The sequence below is a fragment of the Typopeltis vanoorti genome, chromosome 4 (genome assembly GCF_054136105.1).
Source record: "Typopeltis vanoorti isolate ZY-2024b chromosome 4, IOZ_Tvanoo_1.0, whole genome shotgun sequence".
Taxonomy (NCBI): Eukaryota; Metazoa; Arthropoda; class Arachnida; order Uropygi; family Thelyphonidae; genus Typopeltis; species Typopeltis vanoorti.
The window spans coordinates 38,616,337-38,637,414 of record NC_143552.1 but is presented as its reverse complement, the minus strand read 5'-3'; the positions used below and the strand labels follow the sequence as shown (position 1 = coordinate 38,637,414).

General features: G+C 35.2%; 1 protein-coding gene across 1 annotated transcript in view; it reads right to left on the bottom strand.

Annotated features, from left to right (window-relative positions):
- Window positions 1-15,042, bottom strand: part of LOC150107236 (uncharacterized) — a 49,740-nt gene extending 34,698 nt beyond the window's left edge. Inside the window, exon 1 of the mRNA XM_090391744.1 lies at window positions 14,673-15,042. The gene's annotated coding sequence lies outside the window, so the exon portion shown is untranslated. The remainder of the gene's footprint in view (window positions 1-14,672) is intronic.
- Window positions 15,043-21,078: the final 6,036 nt, after the last annotated feature.

Sequence of the window (21,078 nt, the reverse complement as noted above, 5' to 3'; positions counted from 1 at the left end):
TGTGAACTGGAGAAAGTCGTTAATATATAAAAGGAAGCTGGTAGGCGAGAGAACAGAGCCTTATGGAAAACTAGCGTTAATTGCGAAGCTTAAAAATAAAGATCCATCAGAAGTATTGGAAGTCTAGATAAAGATGGCAGTTCGCTTAGAAGTTAGAACAAAAACCATGTGATGGGTGCTGACATGATCACGTTTTGTACAAAACTTGATTAAATGCTTAAGGACATCGAAAGCAACCATTTTGAGATTCTTCAAACGTTTACGTGGCATTTGTCCAAAGATGGGAGAATTGATGGTTACGAAATGCATAGTGGGAGTTATTTATTAGTTCCAAGGCTTCAAGGTTACGTAAAAGTTGAGTTTTAATGGTTTGCCCATCAGTTTAGAAATCTAAATAAGAAATCTGAAATAAGTGAAACTAGAGAGTAATTAGATGGTCGCCTTCTTTGAAAAGAGTTAAATGTACAGATGACAAATGTATTTGATAGGATGGATCAAAGCGAAAAGGTTTTAAGTTAGAACTGATGATTATTGATTGTAAGAGGTGAAATTATATTTCCTTTTTTAATAATAATCATACTTTTACTACCCTGATTAGAATTAGATAAATCATCGAAATAGCAGGAATACATAAAGGTATTAATTATACAGGAATTATAAGGAAAAATATAGATATTCGACATAAGAACGCCTAAACTATCTGATCAAAACCATCCCAACATCTCTTCGTATTAAGGACATTGGAACAGGCATAAAAGGAAGCACACGGTCTTGAAATCTTTACAGACTAAAATTAAGAGTAAAATTGGCTCTACTAGAGAGTTCAGCGACTTTCGATGGAGCGCTATCATAGGATGCCACTATGCAACAACTCAGTTCGGGAAATTTTTCTACTGCTGCATCTAATTCAGTCAACTGTTCAGTGATATTATTGTGAAGTGGAAACACCGAGGAGAATAATAACACAATCCGTGCTTGGTAGGCCACATAAACTCATTGATCGGGACTGGAGAATGCGCGAGAAAAAAAAATGCCTGTCTTCTTTTGATACACTGGCTGCAATCGCGTTCTGAAATGCCTGTGGAAGCAGTCAGACCACAGCTATTCATCTGAAGCTGGAGAAGAAGATGCGATTTCCTTAGCCCCATATTCACTCACAAACCTAACGTTAACAAAAGCAATGCCAAGCGTCGGGTCAAGCTCGCTTCCATTGTATTCTGCAGCAGCTGAAACGCATTCTCTATCGTTATGAATCACGCTTTACCATCTTGCAATCGGACGAGTGTGCGTTTGGCAAATGTTAGGAGAACGCTACGTGCTCGAAGTGTTGTACCAACTGTGAAGTTTCATGGAGAGGGAATCATGATATAAGACTGATTGTCATGGTTAGGGCTAGGTCCCCTTAGTTCGTGTGACGGGGAATCTTAACTTTACGACATTTTGGATAATTAGGACAATAGCAGCAGTTTGGTGAATGAACTTGACTATATCAAGAAGACATGCTGAAGAACTTGAATGGTCTGCACATAGTCTGAATTCAACCCACATCAAACCTGTAGGATGAATTGGAACGCTATGGTCCAAATTGCTAGGCATCAGAGACCGACCTAGCAACGTACCAAATTCTAGTGGAAGGCCTTGATATGAAGTCTTCAATCTTGTGGCAAGATTGAAGACTGTTATAGTAGCAAAGGATGTACGAACTCTGTATTAATGCTTTTGATATTAGAGTGAGAATTTGGATGAGTAACCGTCGGATTTTTTTTTATTAGATAGTGTATTCGAGGAAAACATGAAGGCCTATAATACGGTGCTTTAAAGTCAAATATTAGGACAAAATTACAACCAGTGCATTGAAATTAATTTTAAGCAATATCGCTTCGGATGTCTGGACAATTCACTTAGTTAATGTTCTTCTTTCTATTAATGAGCTACTCATGAAAATAGTATAATTTGATTTCTGAATTTTGAGTTAAGAAACAAAAAAGTGTTATTGCTTGGAAATTAGGAGATCTCAGCCAGCGGATAGATTTTTATATCTCTTTTGAACGTATTAGATTATTTATAGTATTTAATGTGCTAGCGGTCTTGATTGATTCTTTAATGGAGTGATAGGTGGTATAACTTGTTCAAAGGATTATGTATATAATCAATCGTATTTATTGCAACTTCAAATGCAATTATCTCCTCATGTAAATATGTTTATGCGTGGAATAAATGTATTTAAAAGACCAGACGTATTGATAGACCTGAACATCTGTTGCTGACCTGATCACGTTTGCAGCATTAAGAATTCTCAGAAATCATTTTTTTTTTAATCTAAGCGGTTTGTTTTAGGTTTTCTCAGCACTTCCCTATACCCAAAAAGAAATGATAAAAATATAGGATGCATTAGTGTTGAGTTTTTCTGTTCTTGGTAGCAGGAAACAAATGGAGTAGCACAGACAGACCAAGTACATTTTAAATAATTTTACAGCGCCATTTATACAATATGTTTTTTTTTTTCAGGTAAACTGAAAATAAAAGGAGATGTTCAGGGATTCCTTTCCCTCAACCCCGAAAAGGAGGTTTATGGAATTGCGATGTTTATTTATTAAAATAAAGAGCCAAAATGCTTCAGTTCGGTGATGCAAAAATTATAAAAATCAAGTGGATATTAAATCTAGCATTATTTCAAAGCCGAATGTAGAAACTATGGAAGTTTCGTAAAAATAATTTGACCAGAGAGCTTACGGGAATAGACCAGTCGGCGTTTACAAGTCGCCCTAGCGAGGACCACTTTACAAAACATGCACGCTGCCCAGGCATCCATGTATTCGCTTTCTAATTTGGTCCATTTTTTGATAGGTTTCACTGGCCTGATAGCTGTTTCGAACTGGTTGGTTGTCTTCAGAGAACAGGCAGAAACATTAAGAGAGCAAAAACTCTCTTTCAATACTAAGGAACTTGAAACGTCGGTGAGGTGTTTATTTTACTAAATAAGTTACAATTTTCTTGTTAATAAATAGCAGCATATTAACTATTGTCAGTTTTATTGTTACCGGTTCAACAATAAATTTCACCAAGTTATTTTTATCTGATAGCTAGTAATAGTAAAGGAATAAATAATACATTTATTCCACTGAATATGGAAACAAAAACAGCCTTGTAAATGGCCAAAGTTAAGCCTACAGGCTTCGGCAATAGTCAAAACTTTTGGTTTGATGTGATTTAAGGCCGAAACAACAAGGCCATTGTATTGTAACTGTTAATTTTATTTGATGTAACTCCCACCAACGAAAACTATAAGCCTATAGTGGCCTATAAACGTAGGTAGGAAGATTATGCATGCGTTTTATATGTTTACATATTTTATGTTAATTATTTACTTGCACATAAAACGAAAACCCTGCAATAGAGACCAAACATGGAATTTTTTCAAACCACTTCAGGCTTCTAGTAATCGAGGAGGTGTTCATTCACACTGGGTGATGAAATTCATCTGTCTCTTAAGGGACATTTCAAACATCCGTACCTAGGGCGGATTCGAATTGGCAGCCTGTTGGTTGAAGTACGGATGCTTTAACCATTCAACCACACAGACCAGTTAATTGAGTACATTTCTCGGTCCATCTACAGATTTGTAGATGAAAAACCCAGTTTTCCAAATAGCAAATATTCTGTCACCTCTATATAATATTTAATAACTCACTTTCAGATGAAAAGGTCTTAACACGGGTCCTCGCTTTCTAGACAGATTCGAACGAATTTCTTTTCAATGCAGATATCCCTCCTAGCAAGGACGCTGAGTAGACTGCAAGATGGAAAAAAAATCAACCTTCATTTCTATAGAAGTAAGTTTTATGCTTCTGGTCATTTCGATTTACTTTATTGAAGTGGTCCGAAACTCGGTAAAAAAATGAAAGCGAAAGTGGGTCAGAGGAGATCTTTCTTAGATTGGCCTTTACGCTCATTTATATTGGAAGAGTGAAAAAAACACCTGACTAGCCGTGCACAAAGTATGGAAATTAAAGAACTGACTAAAGGTGGGCTACGAAATTAAAAGTAGCTGAAGAAACGCCGTCTTTTAAGAAAATTGTGTATGGTTATAAATTGAGCAGTATAAATGAGAAATTACTTCTACAATATACCGTGAATGGAGAACTGATTAAGAATAGATCAAGCGTGTTAGCAGACTGGTGATTTGACATATTAAACTATGAGTGAGCTACCAGAATTTAGCCACTGCGTAAAGGAAATATTTCGTGATCTCTTCCAGCTTGTTCACTAAAAATGGAAAAAGAGGAACCTGTTGGAGCTCTGAATATTAATTACCAATGAAAGAGACTTGGTCTTTAGACCAAGAACGGAACAGTAGAATATCAATTTGTGTATTAAAAAGTTAAAAAGAGAGTGATGTTTCGTATTCGGAGAGTGACAGGGTCAGAAAATGAACTGTAGAAGAGGTAAGAAATCTTGTCTCATAAAAGTTTCAAATTAGAGCATTTTAAAAATTAGCATTCTCTGTCGTAGAATATCATAAGGCATAAATGCTACCCTTTAGAAGGAAAGAATCAAAAGGAGTATAATTACGATCATCAAGGAACTGTTTATAAGTGTGAATATTTTTTTAAAAAATGTATTCATTTAAAATCTTCGTAATTATCACTGCTTGCTTATTTTAAGTAACTTAACATGCATGTCAAAATCATCTATGAATTTGTTATTTTGACATCCTTAGCTTTTTTTTTTTAAATGACGAATGTTATTCAATAATATTAAGTCTTCAATCAGTGTGAGTCACTGACGAAATTATTGAAATATCTAAATTAGATTATCCGTCTAGATTATCTATGATGATACATTAAATGTCTATATACTTTGTCACCAGTGTATATTATGTTTGTTTTAATTAGGAAATGAATGACGTGTGGAACAATATTGATCTCTGATTCGTCGAATAACATTTTGGCCTATTCATGACAGTGATAAGATTTCCCGATTAAATATCTAAGTGGGAACTGATTTATGGAATTTACATTGGAAGTTTGGGAAAGCAAGGCTGGTACCGCATTTTTGCTTTCCACCAACAACGAAATTGAAGCCGCAATGTCTGTTTTTAAAGGATTGTTTTCAGACTGCCAATTCTCTATGATTTGCAGATCGTAGATACTTGTAGTATCTACGATCTTCCAATAACTCCAATAACTCCGAACTCTCAATAACTCCAATGCAACAAACTCCCTTTAGATAGTGTGTTTTATTTTCAGCACTGAGATCACTGGTCATTATAACCAGAGTAAACTGTTCCAAAAACACGACATTTTTTCTGCTTCGAACTTCTGTGTTATAATAATGATTTACGGTAAAAATAACGTAGTTGAGTATTATGTTATCGGGAAAAATAGACACTTTGTTAGGTGTCTGTCTGTCTGAAATCTTTATTCGACATTCTGAGTAATTGTTTCCGCTTTACTCAATGACATAAATGGTCACTGCAAAATTCCAAAGTTCTGGTATAGTTTATATTTGTTTCGGATTTCCAATTGCAGATTAATCTTTGACATCTACAGCTGTGATGTAACTTTTCGAATTAATATTTTGAAGATAATGGAGTCATGGTCTTCAACATTTGCAGATACATTTATAAATATATTCTAATTTGCAATATTTCCTTGATGTTTACACTGTCGCTTTCCGTAACTGACATTGTTTCTCATTTATATATTTAGAACTCTCTCTCTCTCTCTCTCTCTCTCTCTCACTCTCTTCCGAGTGACACCTCACGTAAATACTTTTATAGAAATAATTTCTGTCGTCCATTTGTACGACTGTTGGTTAAAAGTATTAGTCGTAAATGCATTTCTAAATTGTTTCATTACATACATTTTTAAAATGCATTTCACACAGTGCTGAGAACACCAAATGAGGGTCAGAGGGGATAAAATAATTCAAGAAAATAGTGTCATTTTATGCTTGGTGGCAGAAGGAAATTCTTTGTGCTGGAGAGAACAATCTAGAAAAAATAACTATGAAAAAACTCGAAGAAAAATTTGAACGCAATAGCAAACTGGCTTAAAAGACATTAACAAAGCGAGTGAGAATACAAATATTATGGAAAGTGATCATCCTAAGATGAGAGCATAATGTGAGAATGCATTTTTGTGGTTTTAAATAGAATATTGTGGTGTGTGTGGAACAGGTTTTAGACACAGCGAGGTAATTGCAGCTTAAATATGAAGAACATGTATTAAACAAGTATACTTAAATTACATCAAAGAAAGGTGGAATACATTTTAAAATGCACAAATTAGAATAAATTAACTATCTCAGAATGCTTTTGTAGAAAAGGTCATCAAAATCTGAAAACCTAACAAGTCTGAAGTGTACAGTCATCTCGCTTCTCCTCAGTTTGTCCAATGCAAAACTTCATGAGAATTCTTTGCAATAAAGATGGGCAATAAATGAAAACAGAGAGAGAGAGAGAGAGAGAGAGAGAATTTAATAGAGGTTTTGTTTTACAATGTGTTTCTCCAGATCAGAGATAAAAAAAATCTGGTCTTGTACTGGTTCTAGTTTTCTTCCAAAGAACTGCATTTAGAGGAAATAGTATATCCATCGAAAGAAGAGAATGAACGAAAATTGAGAAGGATGGTGTTGAGACTTTGCTTTGATGTACCATCCTGTTTATATGTGTTTTCCTCAAAGATAGAAAACTGAAGTTCTCCATGAAGTAGAAGAAGAATGTTTTCGTGTACTGCTAAAGTAAATTCTATATATTAGAATGGACTGCATCAAAGTTCATCGCTGAAGTAGAGAGCTCTAATATAGAACTGGACCAAACAGCGAGGGTATTATCATGATTATCATATCTATACCAGTTGCTAAGACTGGGATGAAAATCGTAGATGAGACACTGCTCATAATGAAATACTTCACAAGCATAGGGGCAAGAGGACTTCCCCAGAGACTTGCCCTTCCATTTGTTGGTACAACTTATATTGAACAGTAGAATATCCAAGATATATTACAAAAATGAAAGAGTTGGATGACTTCAGGTGAAAAACCAACTTTGAGTAAATTTCCTTAGTTTCTCCTAAATAATAGTCAATATATATTGGAAGCTATATCTAAAATGATCAGTGTTTCTAATATGCCAAGGCAAAATCTACTCTTTAACATTTTTAATATCCGTATGTTCTTAATATGAGTAGCATTCCTATGAATGGAAGAGTGAGATGAAAATCTGCTTAGAGATTTTATAAGTGGAACAACCAATAAATCATAGGCCTTAATGTCACTCTTAGTTTATGGATCTTCAGAAGATCAGGTAACCAGAGGGTAGGGGAAATATGAGAAGCCTTAACTTTTTTTCTTAATGTAGTCATCCTAACTAGAGACATGATCCATAAATTGCTAAATTAATTTGCTTATTGCGGGATCGAAGAAAAGGGACAATAAGCAGAACAAGCCTTACTTTTTCTTCTCTGATAGCAAAACGTTTATTTTCCATAAACGTTTGGTATTCTACAAATTTAATTCAGAAAAAGTTAAATTCGGAGAAAAGGGTTTCTCTTCGAAAGAACTCAACCGATAATCCATAATCCTGTTAGCTGTATTACGAAGAATAGTGTGCTCATCTCTCAATACAATGACAGAAGCTCAATAACGAGAAATTGCATAAACAGGATCTTCAGACAATAATAAAACTTTCTTTTGTGTCAGAGGCCGACCAGAGATATCACTTACCAGTTTTTCAGTGTTAATAGTGGTTGAAGAAGATTGAGTGTGAATGCTCTTGACTAATTGTTCGCCGTTTTGTTTTGTGTACCACGGATACTAAAAAGTATCCCTTTTATGAGATTTTAAAAATTCTACAACGGAAATCATTAGGAGACATTTATGATGGAAGAGTGTCTTTAAAAGATCTAATGACTGCATTTAAAAAAACTATACATTTCTGGGTTTCATTTATTGACATACTAAGAATGATATATTGGCATAGGAAATCGAAACGTTTCCCTAATTCTATATCTGCGCTGTCTTACATCGTCTTACGAATTTTATTCAAAAATGCTATTGTTAGCATGAGCTTCTGTTTTATTCATTTAATTTTAAGGATATCTATGAATATAGGAGAAAATGTATGATAAGAAATCATTCATTTTTTTCTTCCGGTACCCGTTTACCAGAAATAAAAAAACACAAAATTCGGATCTCTGAAACTATGATTCCTAATAATCGGAAAAAAGACAAAAAATCTTAAAAACCTCTGTCTTCTGTTGTAATATTTTTATATTTTAAACCAGGATATAAGTGAACTCATAGTTCAATTTTTATTTATCAATTGATAAACTGATTTTTCAGATTGTTTATCTTATTCTTCAGCATTATAATTTCCAAGAGCCAATTTGACACGGAGATACGGATTTATCAGTGAAAGAGTCAACTCTCTCTCTCTCTCTCTCTCTCTCTCTCTCTCTCTCTCTCTCTCTCTCTCTGAAGAATTTAAATAATATGGCCCATCTGTGAATGTGATAATAAAAAGCATATTAGGAACAAGTAGGGACTTTATTCATAAGCTCATAATTTTAAATGCGAGTTTCTCTAATTCCTTCTTGTTCTGAAAATTATTTAAAATTATATTACCGTCGCTCAATCAATTTCAAATTATCTCAATTTTCTGAGAATGAGTGCAACTATCGTTACAATAACAATTTATTATAAACTCTTAAAAATAGAAAACAATGTAAGAAACTTAGTTGGATAGATATCTGGTTATCCCACTAGGACATTTATGCTATTATTTTGAAGGATAAGTTTTAGAACCTGTTAAGCCACGGATTGTAAGTGGCACAGGTAGTTACATAAGCATTCCACTCGAGTAAACGCAGATGTCAACTAAGGAGAGAGACGATACCATGAATCCAAGGTTATGGAATGAAGTGTCATTGAAAATCACAGATAAATTAGTGGGAGTAGAAAATCCAACGAATCAAGTTACTTCTACGATATCCTTTAGCAGACCTAAGTGCGAGTACGGGAAAAGTTATCTGTGTTTGGGTGCGTCATTTAAATCCTGAAACATATCAATAACCTAATTAAGTAGAGCATTGCGGTTAGTTATCTTCACAGAAGGCAACACCCGTGTTGGTTGCGAAACGAACAGCTGAGTCACAACAGATCTCACTCACGACACTTTACCGTATCACATTAAGGTGAAGGATTTGTACCTCTGAGTACTGTAATTTTCAATAAAGTGTTCGTAACGAGAGTCGGTGCGTGTCCATTTTCTCTTGAGAAAATGTTGCACGTGGCGAGAAAAAAAAGTCACACACGTTGTTAGCCTTGATTTTTTTCTAGGAATGATTACTTTCCCTTCTCAATAAGTTTCAATTAGAAGCGGTTTAGTTCTTTAAAAAACATTTTAATATTCAAGGAAACACAGACTCATAAAAAATGCAGTTATACGTTTCTTTCAAATCTGACCGTTAGTCCTAATTATTTCTGCAGCTAAAATGATTTCGGCAGTAGTTTATAAACACTGCATGGCTCTTCCTATGCCTAAGATTGGGATGTGAAAATGCCAATTCATTTTTATACTTTCACTGACACAGTCTTAAAAATATTTTAATTGTGTATCTTTTCTTACTATTAATTCATTTTTCATATCATGTAAATAGTCACCAAAATCACTTTAGTGTCCCCTATCAATCTCTGGTTGAAGTGTACGTGGCAGCGCCGCCCTCTTACATCAGGCCAGTTAAAAAAAACAAAAAAAAAACGCAGAACTGGCAATAAATAGGTACATGTGGATCAAGGGGTCTTCTCTTTGTTTTCGATTCTAATTAAAATTTGTTAAGATTAAGTAAGTGTTGATTTCTTAAATTTTTATTTTTTTATTGAATTTCTAAACCCTTCAGCAAGTTGTTAAATAGCAAAGAAATGCTAAGCAAGGAAAATCCCTTATGGATTATAAAATTCTGAAAAACAAAATCAGTTTGCTTTTTTGCTGAGAATTTTTCTCATACATAAATGTTTTCATTTTTGCTGTGCTGTGCTGTTATAATAGTTTCTGTTGAGAAAAATGTTCTTAGACTGTGAGCTTGAAGAGGAGAATTTAACAAGGTTTTTAACGGAAGGATATGCGACATCAACTCAGAGATAAGCTTCAGTTTCAGGTGACATTCAAGAACAAAGGGTATATCGGTTTTGATAAGAAAGTTTGCTTAATAAACCATGCAGCGAAATTACAGATCTTACAGACAGACGTGGACTTTGCTATCTTAAACAGCTAATATTCTCTCTATCTGAGAATTCACGATATCAGAATCGGTCTCGGTATAAATGAACTGTATAAAAATTATAATTAACGAAGTAGTAAAATTATCTTTACATTAACGTCATAGCATAAGTGATAGCAATGTGAATCGATTAAGAATTATCAAGTTCAGAATTATTCTCTTTGAAATATGTAGTGAAACTTCGAGAAAGGTTCATTGCACAGCTAACATTTAAAAGGTGAAAATGTGCTTTAATGTCTTGAAATTTTCTTGCTTTGAAAATGGCCTGCTTTGCGCCAAACATACTTGAGCTCAAAGCAAGACTCATAGGATTCTTGCATACCATGTCGCAAAATGAAAATGTGTTTATCTGATATCGTTATTTCATTAACACTTCAATTATACCAAGAAATGTTTCAAATTTTCACTTTTTTATGCGTTGCAGAATATTGCGGGATGTGTTGACACAAGAAAAGAGTAGGCGACACAAGAATTTTACATGAACAATAGCGAACTATTATTTCCCAACATTTTTCCAACATTATTTCAGAGACCTCATAGGCAAACACATGGATTACATCAAATTATTCCATGGGATTAATTTTCAGAAGAATCTGAGAGAACGACAATAGACTTCTGAATGTAAATGAAAAGCGAAGAGCACCCAGTTACAACGGCGTTTCTTTGTGATTTTATTTTCGTGTTTTGCTAATATTCGAATTTATTTCGTAAAGTATGACATGATGTGCTCACTTTAATAGCCGCCAATAAAATTCTTATCGACAGCTGACAATAAAAACCGTCATGGGTTATGGCTAATATCCATTCGAATATGTATACTTTCCCTGTATCCAATTTACCATAATTGGATACAGGGAAAAAAAGATTTTGACAGTTCCAATGTCAAATCAAATCCATCCTCATATGGCCATTTTAATCAGTGTAAAGTTGAGAGAAGTAGAATATAATTTCTTCCTGTGGTATATACAGTATGTAAGCAGAGATTTGTTCTTAGTCTGTAACTCTGCCATCCCCAACCTCGATTGTCTCTTTATACCAATTTAGTTATTATATATAAAAAATAAATTAAAAAAAACATAAAATTAGTTCTTTCAGTATTTAATAATCAGATCAGATGTCTGCCATTTTAAAATCGTGTTTTTTTAAAAAACATTTCACCAGCCAGTCTGGTTGTAGAAGGTCAGCATACTTGCTCTCCAACTAACAGCTGGGGGCGCTAAACGACAGTAGGTCGGAGGTGAAGTGATGAATTTCATCGCCTGGTATAACAACGTCGCCATGATTTTGAAGGTAAGTGGCTTGTGAAAACGTTCCCTGCTTAGTCTATTGAGCTGAGTTTTCGGATTATGTGACAAATATAAAAAAAAAAAATAATAATAATAAAAACTTGCCAACCTACGATTCCAGTGCTATACGTTTACAATCTTTCGTGGGTGGAAACCACGTAACTTTTTATTGTTTATTATTTATTATAAACAAAATTTTAAACAAAGAGTCCTGAGTTATTTATTTTTATTATTATTTTATTTATTTATTATTTAATTTATTTGTTTATTTGCTGTTCAAAACTGCTAACATTGCGGGAAATACGAAAATATTAATTTTACAATTAATAATCGATTTTAGCCCATTCTCGGGGGTGAGGGAGTTAAAACGTAACATTAGTCATGTCATCAAATACTTCCATACCGATAATGAAAAGAAAATATTATCCGCCTTGTTACAGAAATAGTTCAGCTAGTTGATTACACTTATATGGTCATCGCACATGTTGAAGCATATCCAAAACACCTGATGGTTGTAAAAATAATAATGATTGCTAGGAAATTAAATGGATCTGTTTCATTTCTTTATGATATGTATTGGAAGTACATACGAGGGTTATTTCGAATATCCTGCACCCTGTACTCCAGGACTTCACGTAATCAGTGTTAGCACTGCTAAACAATGTTTAGGCGAGTCTTCTATTACAGTCAGAAAACCTTATTTTGTCGATATGTTTTACGAGTCCGGTCTGATCATTTGACGAGGTTTCTGATCATTAACCTCGTCAGTGGTTGTGCAACGAATCCCAAGGAGTAGTTCTTTCCACTAAGTCAAAAGATTGACATCTGTAGAACTCAAGTCAATATTGTATGCAAAATAAAGGAAGTATTTGTCGTTCATCCATACTTGTTAATTAAGAAAGCTTCTTTACGTGAAAAAAAAAGTAGAATCAGCGAATTTTTGGAAAAAAATAGACAATTTCTAGAGTATGGATGGATGGCAAGTATTTCCTTTATTCCATGTACAATCTTGACATGAGTGACGATTGTTTTGTGTGTGTGTGTGTGTGTGTGTGTGTGTGTGTGTGTGTGTGTGTGTGTGTGTGTGTGTGTGTGTGTGTGTGTGTGTGTGTGTGTGTGTGTGTGTGTGTGTGTGTGTGTGTGTGTGTGTTCGTGCAGGACATACATGTGGCATCTGCTTTTCAAAATTTCAGTCAGAATTCTGAAAACAGGTGTGGTTGAGGTGCTTGATTCATTTAAGATTTCATCAGGTTTTGCTCAAATATTTATCCAGAGACTGTTCACCAATAACCACTGGTCTGTCCTCTGTAACTTGTTACTAATTATTATTGCATGACTTGAGTAGAATTTTCTTCCAATTTGAAGTCTTATTTCGCGGTGCTAAGACACCAGAAACAGAAAGTGAGCACATGGCGTGTTTTTCTGAGTCCAGCTTGCGCCTTGAGTGAAGGTGGGAACTATTATTTCATTTCATTAGCCACGCATGTGCTGCGCAGAACTTTTCATATGACCCTCGTAGTTTATAAGCCGATGATCCCTTACTTAAAGGAAATAACATGACAGTTCATTTTATTTCTTTTGACAGCCATGTTTAATTCTTAATGTGTTCCTATTACTGAAATTAATTTGTAGTGATAAGAGATACGAACCCATTTTTTGCCGCTGAGGATCATTAAATATGACATTTCCTCCATTTATCAGTGAGTGCTATTTTGGGAACAAAATCAAAATTTTTCATGCATTACAAGAACAAAAGTATCAGCAACTCGTTTCGAAAAATGCAGAATGACTTGTTTGTGTTATTTGATGTTATTATAATGATTTTATTGCTTGTTTAGTCAACCCATTCAGGGACATATCAAACAAATGAAGTGTTAACAATAAATTTGAGAAATGCAGACATCAACTCGAAAGTTATCGGGTATTTGCGAGGATCTTTTGAGTTATGTAAAATGAGTTTAGTCGGTAAAGGTCTGAGACTAGTTCGCTGCATTGTATAATATGTTGTGCAGTCTGGTGATATGAGTCTTTGTAGTTCAGTCGATATCGAAAATGTTCTTGAACTGAAAAAATCCAAGTTCAAATCCCGTAGGACTCGAAGAATCTTTATGAATGCTCATAAGGAAGAGTCCTCTCTCCTGGAAGGACTATTTTTCTTCACGCAAACAAGACAACTGGACAGAAGAAGATACGCACTTAGACTGGGTAGCTTCATTCCCATGATAAAATACGAAACTCGCTTGTGATAGCATCGTCCCTTTATTAATATTTCATTGAGTGCTTCCCTTCACTTAAACCAGTTCGTTCATGACAAATGCGCGTGCGTTAACGCAGAAATCTCAAATTATATACACGAGAAATATATGCGATGAAAATTTTTATAATAGCAATACGTATATGAGAGTGATTTTTAGGATAATCCCACGAATGAGATATTGTAAATTTATCGTAAATCAATACTGCTAGCGGTCTAAAGGTTAAATAATCTAGATGCTCTACTTTAACAGACAAAGCGTGCAAAGTTTTCAAGTCACTTCTGGCTTCTAACAGACAGGGAGATGTATATACTCCGGCGAATGAAAATCACCTGCTGCTGAATCACCTTTAGTAATAATATTATTTCAGAATATCTTTTATTTACCGAAAATACAGCGTCCGTTATGTGTACCGCCAAACGAACTCCAGAAGTTATAGAAATGGCGACTTCGTGTTATTGTCCACTCGACTAAATTATGACGAGTCCCTTTAGGTAAAGTGAAGTTTGATAGCTTGAATACTGCAGCCTTTTTATTTACTTAGAAATCCACTTGGGAGACCACAGCTCATAACATGAGTAAGATCAAAACGCTTTAGAATTGCCATATAAAATTACTGATGGATGGCGGTTAGCATGAAAGACAAATGACACACACAACATGTGAATCCAATAACCGGCTGTCATCGCTATTTTAGATTTTCACTTTTCCTATTTCGGTGATTAGTCAGAAACAGACAGTTATAAAGAGAATAATTCAAAAATAATCCATTGTGTCGCTTTCAACAGAGATGATCTTATTTCAAATCAAATTCAGTATATTTTAACTACTGATCAAGACATGCTTACCTTTATAATGAAAACCAGATTCTCAGCTAGATTTTTCTCACGTGCACACAAGATGAAATGCACATTTTAGCCTTAGAATTTTAAAACTGAATAACACAAACGTAGGGCTCTCCACACTAGAAGAATGAACACGGTTGATAAAACTGAATTTTGACAAAGAATTGTTCTACAATTTCTTTTCTTAACACTCACCATAAAACAGAAGATTGATTTAATTTAATTCAACTACCTCGCTTTTTTTCCATCGCGTTGACTAGTTACTCTTTCACTCGTAACACACATATACACAACGAAACTATCTAGCAACTAGAGTGAAAGGACCTTTGTCACGCTGTAGACAGGTGGGCTTTGCTCTGATAACGACATGCTTGGGTAAACAAGCATTATGAAGTGTGCTCATAAGTCAGTTAGTTAGTAACCCGTAGGAACAGGATACCAATGTTTACCGGTGAATATTAGGTAACGAACCCTACCCTCCGAACCCTCAAGGGGGGAAAGGATTACACGCGTCATATACTGAGCGATAATCTTTAGTATTGTTAAACAAGGTGTTTTAATCTGTTCACGAATCTGTCAGAAGCAAAGCTGCCGGAAATGACGATACAACATCTTAGTGACAAAAGCGGAAACAACACTTCATACTTCGAAAATCCATGACGTGAATATTGCTTAAAATCATTTAGTGACAAGGGCTGTAATAAAAAGGAAGAGGTGCGGGTTGAAATAAAGTGTTCTGACTAACCGTTATTATTATACCAAGAGAGGGCGCTGTGATTCACAATAAATAAAAAAAAAAGAAGTGGATAATGAATTTTGATTGTCGCAAAATCCCTGCTTCTTTCTATACTTTCCGGAAGTGATGGTATAGGAAGTGGGAGTGTCGTTAGAGTTCCAAGAATCACTTCCCCAAAGGCAACTATGTCCTTAAGAGATTAATGTATTTGTTTGCGATGTTTCGATAGCGCTGTGATTCAAATTGAATTAAACTGTAATTTTTTATTCTAAACTTATCCATAATGAGACGTGATCGTCACCATTCTTTTAATCTCATAAATAAATTGTTTTTCGAGGCAATGTCTCGAAAAACAATAAATTGTTTTTCGAGACATTGCAAGTCTCCAAACTAGTTCTATCGTATAAGTTAACAGTTTAATATGATTATAAATTTAAAACACTTTAAAATAATTACATTAGTATTGTATTCTACTGTCTATTAATGAAAACAACTGGATGTATGGAGAAGCGTGCATTGTCTGTCTGTAACTACAACGTTAATCATAGGACCTCTCCGACTTCCTGAAACATAAGAGTAATCTTATTATAATTTCCAGCATTTGTATAACCATTATGTGTAAGAGAAATGATCTAAATATTGTGTTTCGAATGTACGTACACCCTCTCTAAATAAAACAATGTTTTAGAAAAAAATACTAATAAAAAATGAACATACACTTTCCTTTAGAAGAGCTTGTATATTAAATGGCAACTTGAAAACATTCAATAATAAGCAATTATTTATTTATTAGATATAAAATCCAGCATAAACTTTTGGAATTAAAGGTCGATCTCCAGACTTAAACAAACTTTGTAATTCGACTTGTTTTCTCAAATTAAATTAAAATATTTCTATTAACAATTATAGAACTATTGTTAATGGTCCTAGTTAGGTTCAACATCATGCTAATATCAACTGCATACCGACAGCAATATGAAGTGAAAACAACTCATTATTTGATAAAGCATGATTGAAAAAGCAGGTAACTGTTGGCATTTCACACGGGAAAACCAGAAATATTCTATTGTATAGGGGATGAATGAGAAGTATGATGATTATGATAATAAGGAAGAGAAGGGCAGGGGAGAGAGAGAGAGAGAGAGAGAGAGAGAGAGAGAGAGAGAGAAGAGAGAGAGAGAGAGAGAGAGAGAGAGAGAGAGAGAGAGAGAATTCATGCTCTGACTCCCGTATCTTAATGTAAATTGCCACAACAGTAATCGTAAACAACGGGCCAGGCCTACCATCCATCGTACAAAAGTCTACTGTTAACCTCACAAACACGGAAGACCTCATAATTGTGAATGGCGCATCTTTATCTCTGGCATTCATATTTTAAAAGTACCATTTATGTTTATTGTTGGTTGCCTGGTTTTGTTATTTTTTATTGTATTTTTTATTGTTTTTTTTGTTGGGTGGTTGGTCGAGTGGTTAGCGTATCCCCTCTCCAGCCTAAAGACTGCGGTTTCGAATCCCGCCGTGGGCATGGATGTTTGTGATTGTCTGTGAAAATAATAATGGTAATAGACAGTAGATGACGTTGGTGTAGTTGCAGTTAGTTGTAGTTGGTGGATTGAGTGGTGGAGACAGAGAGTCGTAGAGTAGTTGCCATCGCTCGAGGAGTCTTTGGACTCCCTGCAAGTGTCACGTAATAATATTTAATACGTAATAATATTGTTTTTTTCCTTCATATTTTTTAAATTTTTACTTTTTCTGCTTTTGAAACTTTATTTTTAATTTTCTCAGTCACTGCCACCAAACAAATCTTCCTCAAGCTTTACTTCATTCTTTCACTCTTCATTTATATCAACATTATCTTAGAGGATTAGTCTTTAATCTCAAACATTCATTTCATTCCTCAAACTTCCGTTTCTAAAGATAAAGTTTTTATGGTGTACTTCCCTTCTTTGCAGAATTTCCCATTTTGCATTCAGCCTAACATATATACTAGTAAACTGAAATTCAAATACAAGTATAATCCTAAAATAATCTTCTGTGATGTTTTTATCTGTTATGTAATTGCACATTCTGGAAACACAGTTATTCGCTAATCTTAATTAGTACACCAAAAATCACAAGGTCCTAATATCGAGAGAAGGGTTAAGACTGAGTATTTTCAATTTAATTGTTTCGGAAGTCATCTCATGAAATTAATGGGCCAACGTAACAGTCGCACTTCAAGTAGATCATGTCGAAAGAATAGAATGAGCTGCAGTACTCCCTTTTTATCTGAGAACCTCCTGAAGCGGTGAGCAATCGGAGGTGCTCAATAAATAAGCCAGTAAAATTTTCAATTAAAAATGGGCGCATCCAAACACATTATTATAGGGATTGTTGCCTCTCAACAATGTGAAAGCGAATAACAACAAATTCATCAAACGAACAATCAAAGAATCAAATAAATGTAACACACATATTCGCCGTAATCTAGTATGGCTACCGTGCTTGTCTCCAACGTTCCTACATTATCAGAAGAAATTACTTCCGCCATTAACACACTACTAGATCTCTCTCAAAACAACGAAACAAGCCAATCCAAGATCAGAGTAGTATTAGATTTATATCGCAAGTGGAAAATTGAGAAAATAGGTAACTATGAATATGGTTGGGACGAATCAGCTATGGTGAAAAGCTTAGAGGAATATGATTTTCAAAGAAGTGTGATTTATTCTCTGGCCAAGGTATGCTTTTGGGAGAATATTAGTGATATGAGTCTTGTGGCTGAAGTAATTGTATGCATGAACGAATTCGACAACTGCAGGGAACTCATGACACAAGAGCTCCTTTACGCGACTGAGATAAGTGAGTTATGGTCATGGCCAGAAAAAGACATTCCTGATAGTAGAACAGTGCAGGAGACCCCGCTGTCTTATTTCCTCCGAACGGCGAACGTCTCCAAGTTGACCTTTGACGAAGGCACTTGCTTCGTCGATATCTTGTGTCTTGAAAACGGTGTCTTCTTTTACGATTTCACGCCCAATGAAATACTGCTGGTGCTGAGGTACGGAGCTACGATTAACATCGACGAATTATTGTTGCAGTATTCGGAAAACGTAGAAGTTCACATATGTAATTTTATCGTGAAGTGCATGGAGAGTCTGGTGCTGAATGAGCTCAAAGATTCGAATGAAGAAGAAATCAAAGCCTTTCAGGATAAAACGAACTGTGCCCAGCTAACCCTTCGAGTGGCTCCTCAACTCGCGCTCTGGTACTTGCAGACCGCCATCGATTACGAGGTCATGTGGAGAGATCAGGCTCGTCTGCCATTTGAGGAATTCTCTGCAAGAGAATTTCTTGATTTGACGTTTCCATGGTTACCCTTGTTGAAACAACGGTGTCTGAATCCGTGTGAATTAACTCATCTTTGCAAACTGGTCATTAGACGTTGCTTGCATGTAAATTGGCAACTCCCCAATGGCATCCAGTGTCTGCCTCTCCCCCAGCCTTTGCGGATGTATCTCGATCTCTGTTGGGATTGAAAGTTCAAATTTCATTAATACTTCAGAAGCCTGGTAACTAATTTGTCTTCGTCGAGATGTTTAAATTATTTACGGATTTTGTCTACTATATATATATATATATAATTTTAATGTGAGTTAAGAATTCCTTTTATAAATTCGCAAATTTTAATATCAGTTCTGGTGGGTAATATTCAACATATCATTTATATTTAACTGTTTGTCACGTCCCATCATTGGCAATAAAGGTATAAATACCTTTTTAATGGTACTGCCATGAAATTTAATTCTATAAATCAACACCATGTATGCTTAAGGCAATGAGGAAGTAGAAAGGCATGCAGAATGTGTGATAGCAATGAATTCATAGTTATTTTATCTCTAACGTGGGATTTCCACAGCTGATATGTAAGTCTCTATGACATCTTTTTATAATTATAATAATCTAGTGTTCCGTTGTTTAAAAGTAATATGGAAGCAAGTAACGCAACAAAACTTCGATAAAAGTTATTTATCAGTAGCATATTTTCGGGTCTTATTTTTAATCAGGGAAACAAATACTTCCCGAATAAAATGCAATTTTTAAAATCCAAATTAACTCAGCGTCACTTGAAAGGCACATTCTTAATTATCAAGAATTCGTAATTTTTCTTCCTAAATTTTTTAATCTCTTCCTCTCTTTCATACTTTGGGTTTCTTTGTTTTTTCCAGACGTTTTATGTCAGGTTGAGATCCGGATTTAATGCAAGCCTGATAGTGAGTCGGTTCAGTAAAAGTGCTACAATGTGCTCGTAGATGTCACTGCATCATCCTTAAGTGTCATACATTTGTCACCATTTATCTTCCCAGACACTACAACCAACTACTCAAGTCCATACCACGGGGGGAAAATCAGATCGGTCACATTTGTTACCAAATTTCATTTGTGGGACTGGGCACTCACGATTTAGATGTGTTGGAGATGGAGCGATGAGTCACGAGGTGTCCCTTTTCCGGAACTCATCCTTAGAATCTTTAATTCTGCGACATTAGTATGCGACACTCTACGAATCTTAGATCCTTAGAATGTCGCATACTCCGACATTCTAAAGATCAAGCAGGATATTCTTTATATCTCTCAACTATCTCCGTCCCCCCCCCCCCCGCCATGGTTGATGTTTGTCATATACGCAGCTTCCCATTCTACGGAATGGGAAGCTGCGTAGAATGGGAAGCTGCGTAGAATGGGAAGAATGGGAAGCTGCGTAGCTTCCCATTCTACGGAATGCGAGATTGTGCACTCTTTAAGTTAGTGTCCTAATACAAGCCTGAGCTCTTCAGACTTCTTCGGTTCCTGCTTTATTATATCCATATTATCCTGCAAGATTTCCTTACGACGTTTCTAGACAACCTTCCGTTTCTTGGCCGATATTCGAAATGCATTTACATTTGCAATACTTATTTCAACACAGCGTACGAAGATATATTGCTTGAAATGAATTTTCTTTCACTCTCTCTCTCTCTCTCTCTCTCTCTGGAAAAGAAATAGCGTTAGCTGAATTTTATTAGAAAAACCAAAGAAGAGTGTTTCAGCTGAAGCCAGTTTAGCTGATATACGGAGATTGCAGAGTTTTCCTAACGGACACTAGTAGCGTGTATCACGTAAAGGAGATGCAAGAAACTAGTCTCATAGCCTCAATTGTTTCGGTCGTAATTACAGCCAATACTACCAATTGTAGTTTATGGTTTAGTTCCAGAAATACTTCACAAAAGAGAAACGATTGTCTCAGTACAGTTGAAATTCTGAAAGAGAGTGGACGAGTTTTGCAAACACACCAATACATTACGTCTCGCCTTCACTCTGCAGAATGTCGTGGGTTAATCGAGTAACTGTCCAGTGTTTATGTCAGACGAATAGCGCACATTCTGCTTGCTAACTCAACCTATAACATGCTCTTCATCTCACGTTAATAAACGTGTTTATAAAATGTACAGGAGATCATTCTTCAAAGCTAACGACAATCTGCAGAACATTTGCAAGCAACTCTATAGTTTAGTTGTTCCACAAACTGACCTTCGTATAAATTGAATTTCACTTATTGATTTAACATTCTTTTAGGCACTTAATGGTCTCCTGTTGAGTGTACGAGCTTGGACTATTGTTCGCAAAATATTTAACCACCCGAGATGGTTATTA